This window comes from Cryptomeria japonica, chromosome 5, assembly GCF_030272615.1.
Source record: "Cryptomeria japonica chromosome 5, Sugi_1.0, whole genome shotgun sequence".
In the NCBI taxonomy this organism is placed as follows: Eukaryota; Viridiplantae; Streptophyta; class Pinopsida; order Cupressales; family Cupressaceae; genus Cryptomeria; species Cryptomeria japonica.
In genome coordinates this window covers 582193772-582207103 of record NC_081409.1, presented here as the reverse complement: position 1 = coordinate 582207103, position 13332 = coordinate 582193772, and positions in this window count along the sequence as shown.

Here is a 13332-nt window from a genome sequence, read left to right as displayed (position 1 = left end):
ATTTATATTTCCCTCTTTTGAAAGGAATTATTCTGATTATGATTTAACTTGTTATTAAGATATTAGCTTATTGGATTAATTGTATGAGTTAAGTGAACTGTGAAAATTAAGTAATCTCGTTGGGAAACTCTTTAGGAGATTAGTGGATGTCTTCCGCTTTGCAATCTGAATCTTTAGTATCTTGTTGCATCTTATGTGTTGTAACTTTAAAAAATAAAAATAAAAAATTTTGCACTCTATTCTTGTATTTTTGGCTTATCCCTTCGGGGTTTCCTGGCGGGGCATTACATTTGGTATCAGAGCACATGTTGCAAACATTGGGATCTCTGGTGTCACGTGTGCCCTCTATTTGTGTGAGGTGTATCGACCTTATGTGTATGCTCGTCCTCCTTTTGCATGTGAGTGATTGAGCAGACCTTAGTGTGTGTGTAACGTTTGTGTTCACACCTTGTTTTCGCCTTCTTGATGTTGGTGTTTGAGTGCTTATTTGTGCATTGTTTGCCTATTGATGTCTTGGTCTACGATTACTCTTATTTGGAAAGAGAGTCGTATGTACCTTTCCTGTATTGAGTGTTGTACTCTTTAGGCTAACCCATTTGGGTTGGTCCGTGCTTGTCTTGAATTTGAAAGTGCGAATTGCATTTGTTTAAAAAGATTGTGAGCTAGCTTAATGTTGTCCACTTGAAGGACTAGTATGGCAATTATTGAATGCTTATTTTGTGAAAAAATTAAATGATCATCACCATTCCTCTCTTTCTCTCTCTCTTTCTGGAAATTGAAATGATTAAGATATGTGTAATTATCTTTGATTTGAGTTTCTTGTTTGCAAGAGAAAAGGGTGTGACTTCTTGAACCCTTGAGTGAGCCTTATGTCGTTTATGTTTTTAGATTACTAAATGGGCTATGGGTTTAAAAAAAAAAAAATTTATTTTGGGTGATGGGAGAAAACTGTATGTGTACGTTTAAAGAATTCTCCATGTGTGTTTTGTAGGAGTAGCATGATTAAATTCTACCTTAGTAAGGTGCATTGCTATGCGAATAGTCGAATTATGTGAAACTGCTTAGTTTGTAGAAGAAATATTAAAAAAATGAGCATGTTATTGTAGCTCCAAGAGAGTATTAATGTGTTCTCTGAAAGATTGTCTTATGAGCTTCATTATACCAGTTTAATTGAAGATTTATTTTAGTAAATGCTCCATTGAACTCGCTTTTGGGTATATGTAATAACCTTAAGGTGTTTAGAAAGTGCGAATGGAAAAGCTTGTTTGATGTGTATGCATTAATATGTTCTATTTGGTTAATAGCTCTTTGCTTATCTTTGATCGTAATGTGATCTTCTCTAATAGGTTGTAAATTATGACATGTGTCTATATTGTATTATTATTAAGTGAGTGTTCTTATGAGGTCTTGCATTATTGAAAAGATTGTCTCTCTTGATCTCTGTTTTGTTTGGAAAACTAGAACCTCTTGTTGCAACCATAATTATTGGAAGTGTTTTGTTAGACTAATTTTCATCCTTCTAACGGTAGCGAAATGAAAACCGTGTAATTGAAATGATAGGCTTATAGTGAGAAATTTTATATTATGGCGTGATCTTGATTGATCTTGCGTCTTTGTAGGAAATAGTTTGGCTATCAAACTCTCTTTCCCTTCTCTTTGCCTAATCATAAGATTTTTAGAAAGGGTATTAAAGAGTGCATCGATCTAAATAGAATGTTTATAAACATGTGAAATTGTGTGTTTTCTTTTGGCTTCATAGTGATAGATGAAAGTTTTAAGCTTTAAAAATGAATTTGCTTAGCTAGTAATTTAATTATGAATGCTTAGTGAAATTTGATAAAGATATAGGAATGATGTTATTTCCATATAAGATTATGAATTGTTTATGATTTCAGTACTTGTATCTAGAGTAAGCTTGATTCAGTTATTTATGTAGGAAGCATAATTGGAATCTTCCTTGAATAGATGTTAGCGTACTGAAAAGTACTCCCCGTAAATGTGACTAAACCAGTACTGGTGTAATTGTGTGTATTGTAAGAAACCAGTGCATATTCTATGTGCCCATGGATTGGTGAAGTAATCAACCATGGAGGATATGTTGTTTTTGAGTATGGGAAACCATACTGTTTATGTGATGTTGCTTATTTGTTTCCCTGCCGAGTACCAAACCTCGGGTTGTGGGTAACTCAGTATGTTAAGGGGTAGTATTCGAAGTGACCGTTCCTTGAATAGTATGGATGGGCGTACGAGTAATGTCGGCGCGAAGCGACTTTAGCTTCTCTACTTCGAGGAATGATATAGTTGTACTACTAAACTGTATCAAGGTGTACTCAATACTTTCCCTTTGATGAACCTATTTATAGGTTTATGTGTGCCAGCCTATTCCTCTCCTTTATTTGAGCATATAGATGGCAGTTTTTGAGTTTTTTGTTGGATTCTATTGGAGGATCCTTTGCCTTGTCTTCATGAAAGGTAGGTTTATTCACATGTGCTGCTAGTTAGTATGTGTTGGTGGGCATGTGGGTGGACCATAGTCATGTATACCTCTGACTTACGGTGAGTATCCTTCTAGATACGTCGCTATGCGGGATGTGACCTGCGCGTGATTTTTCCGCGAGGTGCACTACCATGCGGGGTACGTCCATTGTGTGTTTTCTCCACTTGGGGTATTGCCATGCCACGTGATGACGTGATGCGGGGTGATGTCGAGGTGCACACCGCCATGCCATGTGGATAGTGTGACTAGATCGCACCACATGATGAGCTACTGCAATAGCTAGTCAGTTGTTCCTTCCTTCCTCGTTGGTGGCTAGATGCTAGTCACACAGTGCTGTTATGTGCAGTTGTGATATTCTTTATATTTCTTTGGGGATCAGCAATTTATTCTACTTTGACTGTGAAGGTTTAGCCACGATCTTGTGATCTTTTGCACTTTGATTTGGTGTTGAAATTCCGGATTATTTTCTTACCTCATTGTTGGAATTGATGATTTAGTATCTTTATTCATCTGTACTTTGGTGGCTGAACTGGTTTATCCTTATTGTTTTCGGATGCTGATCTTGTGTCGAAATGTGAAATTCCTCTCCAAGGACGTATGATATGGAATTGGTAGAGTGTGTGCGAGGAAGTTGTTGTAGGGAACCGTGAGGATGGGGGTATGTGAGGCTGTGTTGCAGCTAGTACCCGCTACCTACCTATGTGTGGTGACTATCTCTTGGAGGCTAAACACCTTACACAACAAGGGATATTCACAAAGGTCTTGTATGGAAGGTAGCACCGCTATGGTGTGCCTAACACCATCAAGCCTTTGAGTGAGATATTGGATTTTTATGATCATATTGTTGTTCTGAGATCAGGCATAGAGATGCTGATCGTGCATGTTATCCTTGACCGAGCATTAGACATGCTCACATGTGACCTTTTCTGTTATGCATTCTAGTTATGTGGATGGTTATTATTTGTATCATGGAGTAAATTGTGTTAACTTGTCACTATGTTATGGGACATAGTCTTTGGAAAGGTTTTCTCATGCCTGGCAAGTGTAACCATTGAGTTATTTATGTTGCTCCTAATTATTGAAAGCTAATTTGGCTGTAGAAATTGATATTTTGAGCTAGTTCTATGTTATTAAATCTTATGAGAAAGATGGATTGGTAAAGGAAATTGACCTTGATGGCATGTTTTATTGTCATTTTTGGTAGATGATTATGGTAATTGTTGTTTACCTATTTGCAATGCTTTAATTTGGCGTAATGAAAGGAAGAAAATTCTTGTTCTTCTGCTATGATTGTGGTTTATTCCTCAGATATTGTAAGGGATGTATGGTTTTAGATGTATCTTGCCAATGGATAATGGCATTTGTAAAGGATTTTGCAATTGTATTTCATTTATTTATGGAAAGATTTCTATGTGCAATTTGATCTTTGTTGAATGAGTTTCAGGGCTGATGTGTACGACATGTTCTCCATCTAGCCTTATGACTTCCAGGAGTAAGTCGGAACCTAGGGGGGGAGAATGTAGTACCCCTACCGTAATCGATCTCTAACCTTGGTTTAATCTTGATTAGTTAATCGTAATATTATGTTATAGTCAAATGTTAATTTCACACATAGCTATTGATGTGGTTCTCACACTAGTTGTATGCAGATTTTCAGTGTTCCTATTTCGTGATGTTAGTATCGGACTAATGATTTCATTAAGTTATTATATATGTATGCGTGTATGATCGTTGGTTGCAGGAGATTTCAGGTACGAAGTCGCATGAGTGCGAGGTTCGTCGTCACCTGGTTTTGCAGGTTTGAGCATACCTTTTTTTAATCCTTAGAGTTGGATTAGGTGGTCGTAAGACCCTAGTCGACCTTAGTCGTGCTCAAGTGAGCATCGCCAGTCGTCGTCGGTATCCCCTTTTTGTTTGGGTTTGCGAGTCGTTTGTTTGGTCGACCTTCTCGATTTGCGTGCCTGGTGTGTTTGGTTAATTGATGAATTAGTCCTTAGTAATTCTCTTTATTAAATATATGCGTTTGTGCATTGAGGATTAATGGATTAAATTAATCAGGTATTCGTCATGCGATTTTCGTTGTTAATGAATTCCCTGTTTTAAATTTGGAGTAAGTTTGATTAAATAACCGTTTTCGAATATTTAATGCATTTATATATATGCTGTTGAAAAGAAAGTTTAGTATTTTATCGCAATAGACGTAATTGCATTCTGTTGGATTCTGATATTTGAAAGGTTAAATTTAATTGATTGAAGAAATCGATTTTTGAATTAAAGAGCAAGTTAAATTGTTGTTATAGTTGAAAAAGTATTAAATTTGGAGAATTATTTGTAAATAAAGTTTTTTATTCCAAAATGGGATTTTTGGGTCAACTCTCCCATATAACCCAAATTTGGGAAAAATTTGGGAGGATGGACATTTTTGGAGGAGATTTTGGCTGGAAAGATTTTTGGGGGTTTTGGAGAAGAGGAGTTGGTTGATTCTGGCAGGATTGGGCTCTCCCTCAGCCATACCTGGATTGCGAATGAAGGTAGGAATTCTGAATTGTCTTCTTGTTGCCAAAAGAAATTATTGTTTTGATTGAAAGAAATGAATTGGTGTTTGAAAATCAATTTGTTTGGCTGGAGATTTTAAATGGAAATGTGTATTTTTCTTCATGGCTGTTGGGCGTTTGAAATCCTTGGCTGTTTGTTGAGAATGAGAAAACCCAATATGAAAACGTGATTTCAATATCAGTTTGTTTAAACCGAATGTATAGTAAATCAAAATTTCATTCTAAATCTTTGGGATGGGCGTTTGTGTTTATTGAAATTGAACTGTGCTTTTTATATAGAAAATTTGTTAAAAGACCAAGCTGTGCATTTTTATCCTTTTAAATCGGACTGTGTGTTCCATTTAAAAAAAAATTTAATCGTATTATGTTTTGGAGCTGGGCGTGCATTTTGTTTATTGTTCGGACTGTGTTTTGGGGATGGGAGGCGGGGAGCGGAGCTCCACCCGCTCCCTCCCCTCTCCCCCGCTCGCACCCCCCTTCGTTCCTCGCTCACCCTCGGTTTTTCCCCTACGCTGGTGCTTCGACCTTGGCCGCGGCACATTGCGGTGGCCGCAGGGCGCCGCGGGCCTGCGGGCACCGCAGGGTGCCGCCACCTGGCCACGTTGAGAGGCGCCGCCCGCATGGTATGGGACGATGCTAGGGTTAGGGCACGGCCCTTCCCAGCGTGCCTCCCACATAATTTAACATGCGTTTTTTTTTGTTTTGTTTAAAACATACTTTTATTTAAAATGCGTTTTTAGTTGTTTCAATCATGGTTAAAAAAAAAAGGGGGTTATTTCAAGGTATTTTGTTTGGTATAAAAAAAAAAACATATGATGCTATTATCAATTTTAATGAAGGGTTGTTTGTAATGTTAAGTTTAAAGAGTTCTTAATCTTGATTAAGGTAGCATAAGAATGATAGGCGATATCTTGATTTTGATTAATTCTATAGTGGAGATTGTAAGTTAATCATTAGTCAATCTCATTTCATGACTTATGCCCCTTTCCTGATTAAGCTCTAAATCGGTAATATTGCAATTTTTATATCATTGATTATATTCTGATCGATCTTGGATTATTAAATCTAGATCTTACCTTCTAGCTGTTTAGAGCACTTGGCTAACTGAAGTAGTATTGTTTAAAGATAATAGAGAATAATATATTATTGGAAGATCGTTGAAATACGATATTGTAGAGGTCGGTTTTAGACCAGTGTGCTAATGATGTTTTTTGTTGGAGATTAAATGTCTTATTCAGTTGATTAATGGTTGTCTGAATTTTATTAATACGAATTGGTTAAAAAAAACTCATTATGGCTTATATGTCTGTTTATGCTTTGAATTTTAACGAGTTAGAAAACCAAGAACGACTTATCCCTTGATAAGGTAGATAACTGTAAGTTGTTTAGATCTTGTAGAAAACTTGATTGGCGTTTAATGATTAAATCAATTTGAGGAATATCGTCCTTTCTGATTATTGCCGTGCGAGTTTAATTTCTGTATTCGCGTTTAATTATGAATCGACATGTTTTGCTTTGTTTAAATAGGACCCTGTCATATGGATTGACTTGGTGTACCTGTTTCAGTCCTCGAATTTTGAGTTGACTATGGATTGTGATGTTGAATTAGTTGGTTATATCCTCCTTGAGTGAGTCGAATGATGATTCATGGTTAACCTTAGTTGTCAGGTCTCTAGTTAGAGTACCGTCAGTAAGTGATTACCATTGAGTCGTGTTTGGCCAGATGATTGTTCTCCTTCTTGAACTCCATTCGTCTTACCATGTGTATTCCGTGGTTTGAGTTCGTCTGAGTTAGTCTAGTGTCGTATGGGAAAGTGGCTTTCGATTGGGGGCCGCGCCCAAAGTGGCTGCTGGGTAACCCGTCGAAAGTGAGTCTAATAAGTGATAACCTAAGTAGATTAGAAAATAATTTATAAATAAGATAATGTGCCTCACACATGAGACGAGTGCTATCATAGATTCGACATGCTGTGAGAAGGCCTGAAAAGGCAAACTACCTTCCTTGTCTTCACGAGAGGATGTGTGGGTCCACATGAGGCTTGGATGGGCCGGAAGTTCGGATTAGGTTGCCAGGGTTACCAGTGTATGGGCCGGGACCTATGAAGACTTGCCATGGTATCCATACCAGGTTGTGTGATGACACTTGTCCCTACGTTCGCTAGTGTGTTGTTGTTTTGTCCTGTTTTGAGTACCTTTGTGAGTCGTCCTTTGTCGCTGCCCTTGTGAGTGTCGGTTTCATGCTAGACCTTGGGTGGTGATGGTTCAGTTTTATGGATGCTCTCATGGACTCTTATGTTATTAGCTTGGATTATGTTCAGCTGGATCCTGTTCCTTGTAAGGATCGTTTATGTATTTATTGACCGGTGTGGTCGTTTGTATATTGCTTATGTATTGCCTTGATGGCTAGATTGTATGATGTAACCTCTTGTATTCTTAACTGTATTATTTATCAGAAGGGGTCTTGCAGTTGAGCAGACCCGGAGATGTAGCCCATTAGGGGTGAACTCCGAGATCATTATGGTGTTATGTGATGCATTCTCTTCTGTCTCTTTATTCAGCTTTATCATGTATGTTTAATTTATGTTGAATGGTTAAGTGGATAATTGGAATTAACTTTGAAATGCTTATATTCAATTCTATCTTGAATGCCATGTTGTTCGAATGCATAATTGGTTGGGATGCGATTTATCGTAAATGCATGTGTGAAATCGTCCTTTTAATGCAACAAGTTGGAATATGGAATAATGTATCTTAGAGTAATGAATTATACTCAGTTGTTGTTAAGAAATTTAAATATGCTCGGAAATATCTCTTATGTTTATGGTGAAGATCCTAGTGTATTAGTATGTAGATGTATGGTTTGTAATTTTAAATTGAAAAGCTTGAATGAGGTTGATGAATGGATCTTATGGATGAATCTTTGTGGTGATTTATATTGCCCTCTTTTGAAAGGAATTATTCTGATTATGATTTAACTCGTTATTAAGATATTAGCTTATTGGATTAATTGTATGAGTTAAGTGAACTGTGAAAATTAAGTAATCTCGTTGGGAAACTCTTTAGGAGATTAGTGGATTTCTTCCGCTTTGCAATCTGAATCTTTAGTATCTTGTTGCATCTTATGTGTTGTAACTTTAAAAAAAATAAAAAAAAAATTTTGCACTCTATTCTTGTATTTTTGGCTTATCCCTTCGTGGTTTCCTGGCGGGGCATTACAGATTCCTCTATCCTAGATTGCATACAAAATTTTCTGAATGTGTATCCTCCCTTTTCTTTCCTCTCTGGCTTGCCTCAGGGTTTTCTATTTTCTTCCTTTTTCCTAGCTGTGTGAGTATATCTTTCTCTTTCACGGTACTCTCATCTTATGCTAGCTGGCCTCTCCCTATTTCCTATCCTGGTGGGTGATGTGCTTCTCTCATTACTGTTTGACTACCACTCAAATAGTTCTAATGGCCCATGAGGGGCACGTCTTCCTCTCCACATGGCTTATTCAATTCTTAAAGATGAGGTGTAATCTTCCATGCTTGTTAAGTGTGAGTTCTTAGCTGTACACAGTCCATCTCAATTCGAACACAAACAAGTTGAAATAGTTGGTTACCCAACAAGGTTGATATTCCATATTGACTCAATTATTCATCATAGTAATTCAATATTATCAATCAATGGAATATATTACATGCATTTCAAATTTAAATTCTATGCAGAGTGTGCCACATATATTAATATGTATACTTTTATGTATATATGTATATATACATACAATATATATACATTATATATATATATATTAAAAGTAAATCAACACACGTTATTAACAATTTAATTTCATGACATAATATAAGTATATACATATGTATATGTGTATATCCTCAAATGATCCTCATACATATATATGCATGTACATATATATACATATATATGTACATATAGATATATATACATGTATATATATATGTATGTATATATGTATATATATGTATATACATATATACATACATATATATAGGTATATATATACACATATATCTATATGTATATACACATATATATGTGTAGATATATGTACATATATATATACATGTACATGTATATATATGTACATGTATATATATATATACATATATACCGTTGGCATTACAATAAGCTTGTTGGTATGATGATATTGAGAAGGTTGTTGGAGATTGATGATATAAATGATAAAGGATGATTACTGTCTTAATGATATTATTTTGTCATTGATGTCAAGCAATTGATTTTCTGATTCAGTATGATGTTGCCATATCTTAATGAGTATGTTTTGATGAGTATAAAGATGTCAGTAAGTGACACTGAAAGAATGTGAAAATGAAGGGGAGTAATAAGTTATTCAATGGGCGACTATTACCAAGTTAGACAATGATGAGATTATGATATTTGGATTGTTTTGATATCCTATATATGTGTATTCAAAGACTAAATAAGGAGAAAAGATTTCATGCAATAGAATGAGTAAAGGCTTGATACTATTCTATTTTACCGAGCAAGGAGCCAGTCGGTAAACTCCAAGGTTATTGGTGTCAGTTAAAGAAGGAAGAAGTCACCAAGCATCGTTAGCAAGCAAAGCTACCGAGACAGTAACCAAGACAAATACAAAATGTCTACTGAGTAAAGTTCAGAATTAACTGGGTATCAACCGAGCAGTAACAGAACGCATTGGATGAATAAATACATTATTAAATGAAGGATACCAATGAGCTAGAGATTTATAGAAGATTGGAATGTCGTGCAAGAAGTTTGTTAAGGATCAAAAACAATGAAAATTCAAGAGTTAGATCTACAGCATAGATTGAATGATCATAATTGAGCACAAGTACTAAGTAAGGAATACAAGTTTCAAGGCAAGATAAAACGTTTTTCAGTTCGAAGGATTCAATGAACCTAGTCCAGTTTGAAGATCTGATGGCTAATATTAATCATGGGAAATGTGATTAAGGAGATTAAGCAGTTAGGAATTGCTTATAAATAAGGAAAGTTGATGAACAATGATGTTGCAGAGTGATTACAAAGTACAGAAGATTGAAGATCTGATTGAAGAAAAGAGTGAGAAGCCCAGCAAGGAGGAAGATAAGTCTTATGACAAGATTATTTTGAGCACACAGAGTCTTCTATAACATTTCAGATGTGAAGTTGCAAATATATTTTATTACTATTATTTATTTTTGTAAGTGATAGGAATCTCTTAACCAAGTGGACCTAACAGTCTTATTTGTAAATCCTCTAGCAAGGTAACATTCTAATTAAGTGTTTGAAATCCTTTGACAAGGTCATTTCTAACAAAGTGCAAGATTCTGATAGATCTGAGGGAAATCCCTTGACCGGGTCACATCTAGCAATGTGTTTAAGTAATCTTTAACAGGATTGGCTTTTAACCGAGCATACTCTAGAAGAGTATATTTTCTTCGTGGGTCCAAAATCCCACAATGGTTTTTCCCTATTTGGGTTTCCATGTTAAATCTGGTGTTAAATGTGTTTTGATGTTTTAAGTTTATCAGTTTATGAGTTTGAATGATTTACAGTCATAGTTGCATATCAAGTAAGTTCTACCGAGGTTGAATCTGATTGGAACTATTGCATTATGAGTTTATCTGATTCACCCCCCCTAACCCTCTCATTTAACTAACAATTGGTATCAAAGTTGGAACTCCAAAAGGAAAGTTTAAAGGAACTTGAGGCAAGATCTAAAGATGTATAAAAGGGATGCACCAAAGTTGAACAGGTCAAGTTTCACCACATGGTAGAAAAGGATGAAGCTGCACTTATCAGGAATTGAAGAATATGCAACATATTATTTGGAGAATGATTACACTGCACCTAGCACCTATCCTATGACAATGGAAGAAATAAAGGCAAAGAAAGAACATATTCAAGCAATGATTGAAATAACATTAGCATTGACCGACTCAAAGTTTAGTGATCTAGAAGGTTGTAATGATGCCAAGGCTATGTGGGATAAGCTTACATCTATGTATGGTGGTGATGAACATGTTCAAAGAGAAAAGTAGACAGTCTAAGAGGACAACTTGAATCCATGAGAATGAATGAAGGTGAGAACATAATCCAGTACAGTACAAGGTTAAAGGAAACTATCAATCAAATCAAAGGAGCATGAAGAACTATTGAAGAAAAGGATGTAACAAGTAAGTTGCTGAGAACACTTCTACCTGCTTATGCCATTCGAGTCTCTGTAATTAATGAATTAAGATTTGTACCACACATGCCAGTCTCTTTGGATGCTACTATAGGTAAGCCACATGATTTTGAGTTAAGTAATTTTGATAACAGTGGGTCTTTGGTAAACAAAGTTGAATCTGCATTCAGTTCTTTTCATCTTGGTGAATCTAATGATTACAATGATAGAATGTATAAGTATGCTGAAGGAAATCACAGTGGAGCAAGTGAGAGATTTCACAAAAAAGATGGAAGAAGTACACAAATTATATGAGGAAATCAGAAAGCAAGAAGAGTTTGAAGCATTATTGGCCAGAAGGTTACCAAGAGGCAAAGGTAAGTATAAAGGAAAGTTACCTTTAAAATGTTTTAACTATGATAAAATTGGACATATGGCTTCTAACTGTCCTGACAAAGAATCTAGTGAAAAGAGAGAATACCGAGATGACAGATAGAAAGACAACCAATACAGAGGGCATCGAGACTTCAGAAGGAGAGATAGAAAGACATGCCTAGTAGCTGATGAGGAATCCAATGATGATAAATCTAATTGGACTGAGATAGAGGAAGTTGTATATGTAGCTATCAAAGATGGATCAGATGAAGAAAGGTATGAAGAAAAATCCTTAATATCACACATAAATAATAATAATTCTTGGATCATAGATAGTGGATGCTCACATCACATGACAGGTGATAAACACAAGTTTGTTAAATTAGAAGATTATGATGGAGGTTATGTAAGATTTGGTGATGATGCACCATGTCTTGTGAAAGGTAAAGGTTCTATCACACTTCTTGACAATGCTAAATGTGATGATGTATATTGGGTTGAAGGTCTGAAATACAATTTGTTGAGTGTAGCACAACTAAACAATACAGGATACCGAATAGAATTTTTGAAAGGAATTGTCAAAGTTCATGACAAACATGGAAAGTTGGCTGCTACTGGGACTCAAACAAGAGGTAATACATTTCATCTTGACTCATCTCAGAATGATTGTCTGTATGAAAAAATAGAGGATACCTAGTTATGGCATAAAAGGTTTTGTCATGTATATTTTGATAACTTGATCAAAATAAGTAAGAAGCACCACGTAAGAGGTCTACCGAGCTTGGAAAAACCTGAGAATGTAATATGCCAAGGATGCTAGATGGGTAAGATGAAAAAATCAAGCTTTACAAGTAAGTCTTACACTTCTAAAGGAATTTTAGATCTTTTGCACACTGATCTTTGTGGTCCTATGAAAGTTCAAAGTTATTATGGTGATAAATATTTCATATTATTTGTGGATGATTACTCAAGGATGATGTTAGTTATGTTTTTAAAAGAGAAATTAGAAGCCTTTCAAATGTTCAAATTGTATAAGGAAAGAGTTGAAAATGAAACAGGAAGACAGTTGAAATGTCTAAGATCTGATAGAGGAGGAGAGTTCATTTCAGATGAATTTAACTTATTTTGGAATGATCATGGTATAAAGAGACAAGTGTCTGCACCGAGAACACCACAGCAAAATCGGATAGCTGAAAGAAGAAACAAATCAATTGTAGATTGTGCCATAACCATGATGATAGAAAAGAGAGTACCTCAAACATTTTGGAGAGAAGCAATAAGCACTACAATTTACACCTTGAACTGAGTACAACTAAAGAAAGGAACTATGAAGACATCGTATGAAATCTGGTATGACAAGAAACCAAATGTAAGTTATTTTAAATTATTTGGAAGTAGATGTTATGTTCACAAAGATGACAAAAATGGAAAATTTGATCAAAAAAGAAAGGAAGGAATATTTCTTGGTTATTCCTCTAGGAGTAAAGCATTTAAATGTTTGATCAAATCATCTAACAAAATAGTGGAAAGTGCAAATGTGAAAATTGATGAATTTGTAGAAAGGAATGATGAAGGAAATTCCAAAGAACTAGAAGATTATGAAGAGTTTGTATATGTACAACCAAGTAGTCTTACTAAGAAAGCTGATGAAGAAAATACTCAGTTACCAAGTGATGAAGAAGATCATACAGAGCCTACCAAGCCTATATTAGAAAAATATGTCAGAAGAAATCATGCAT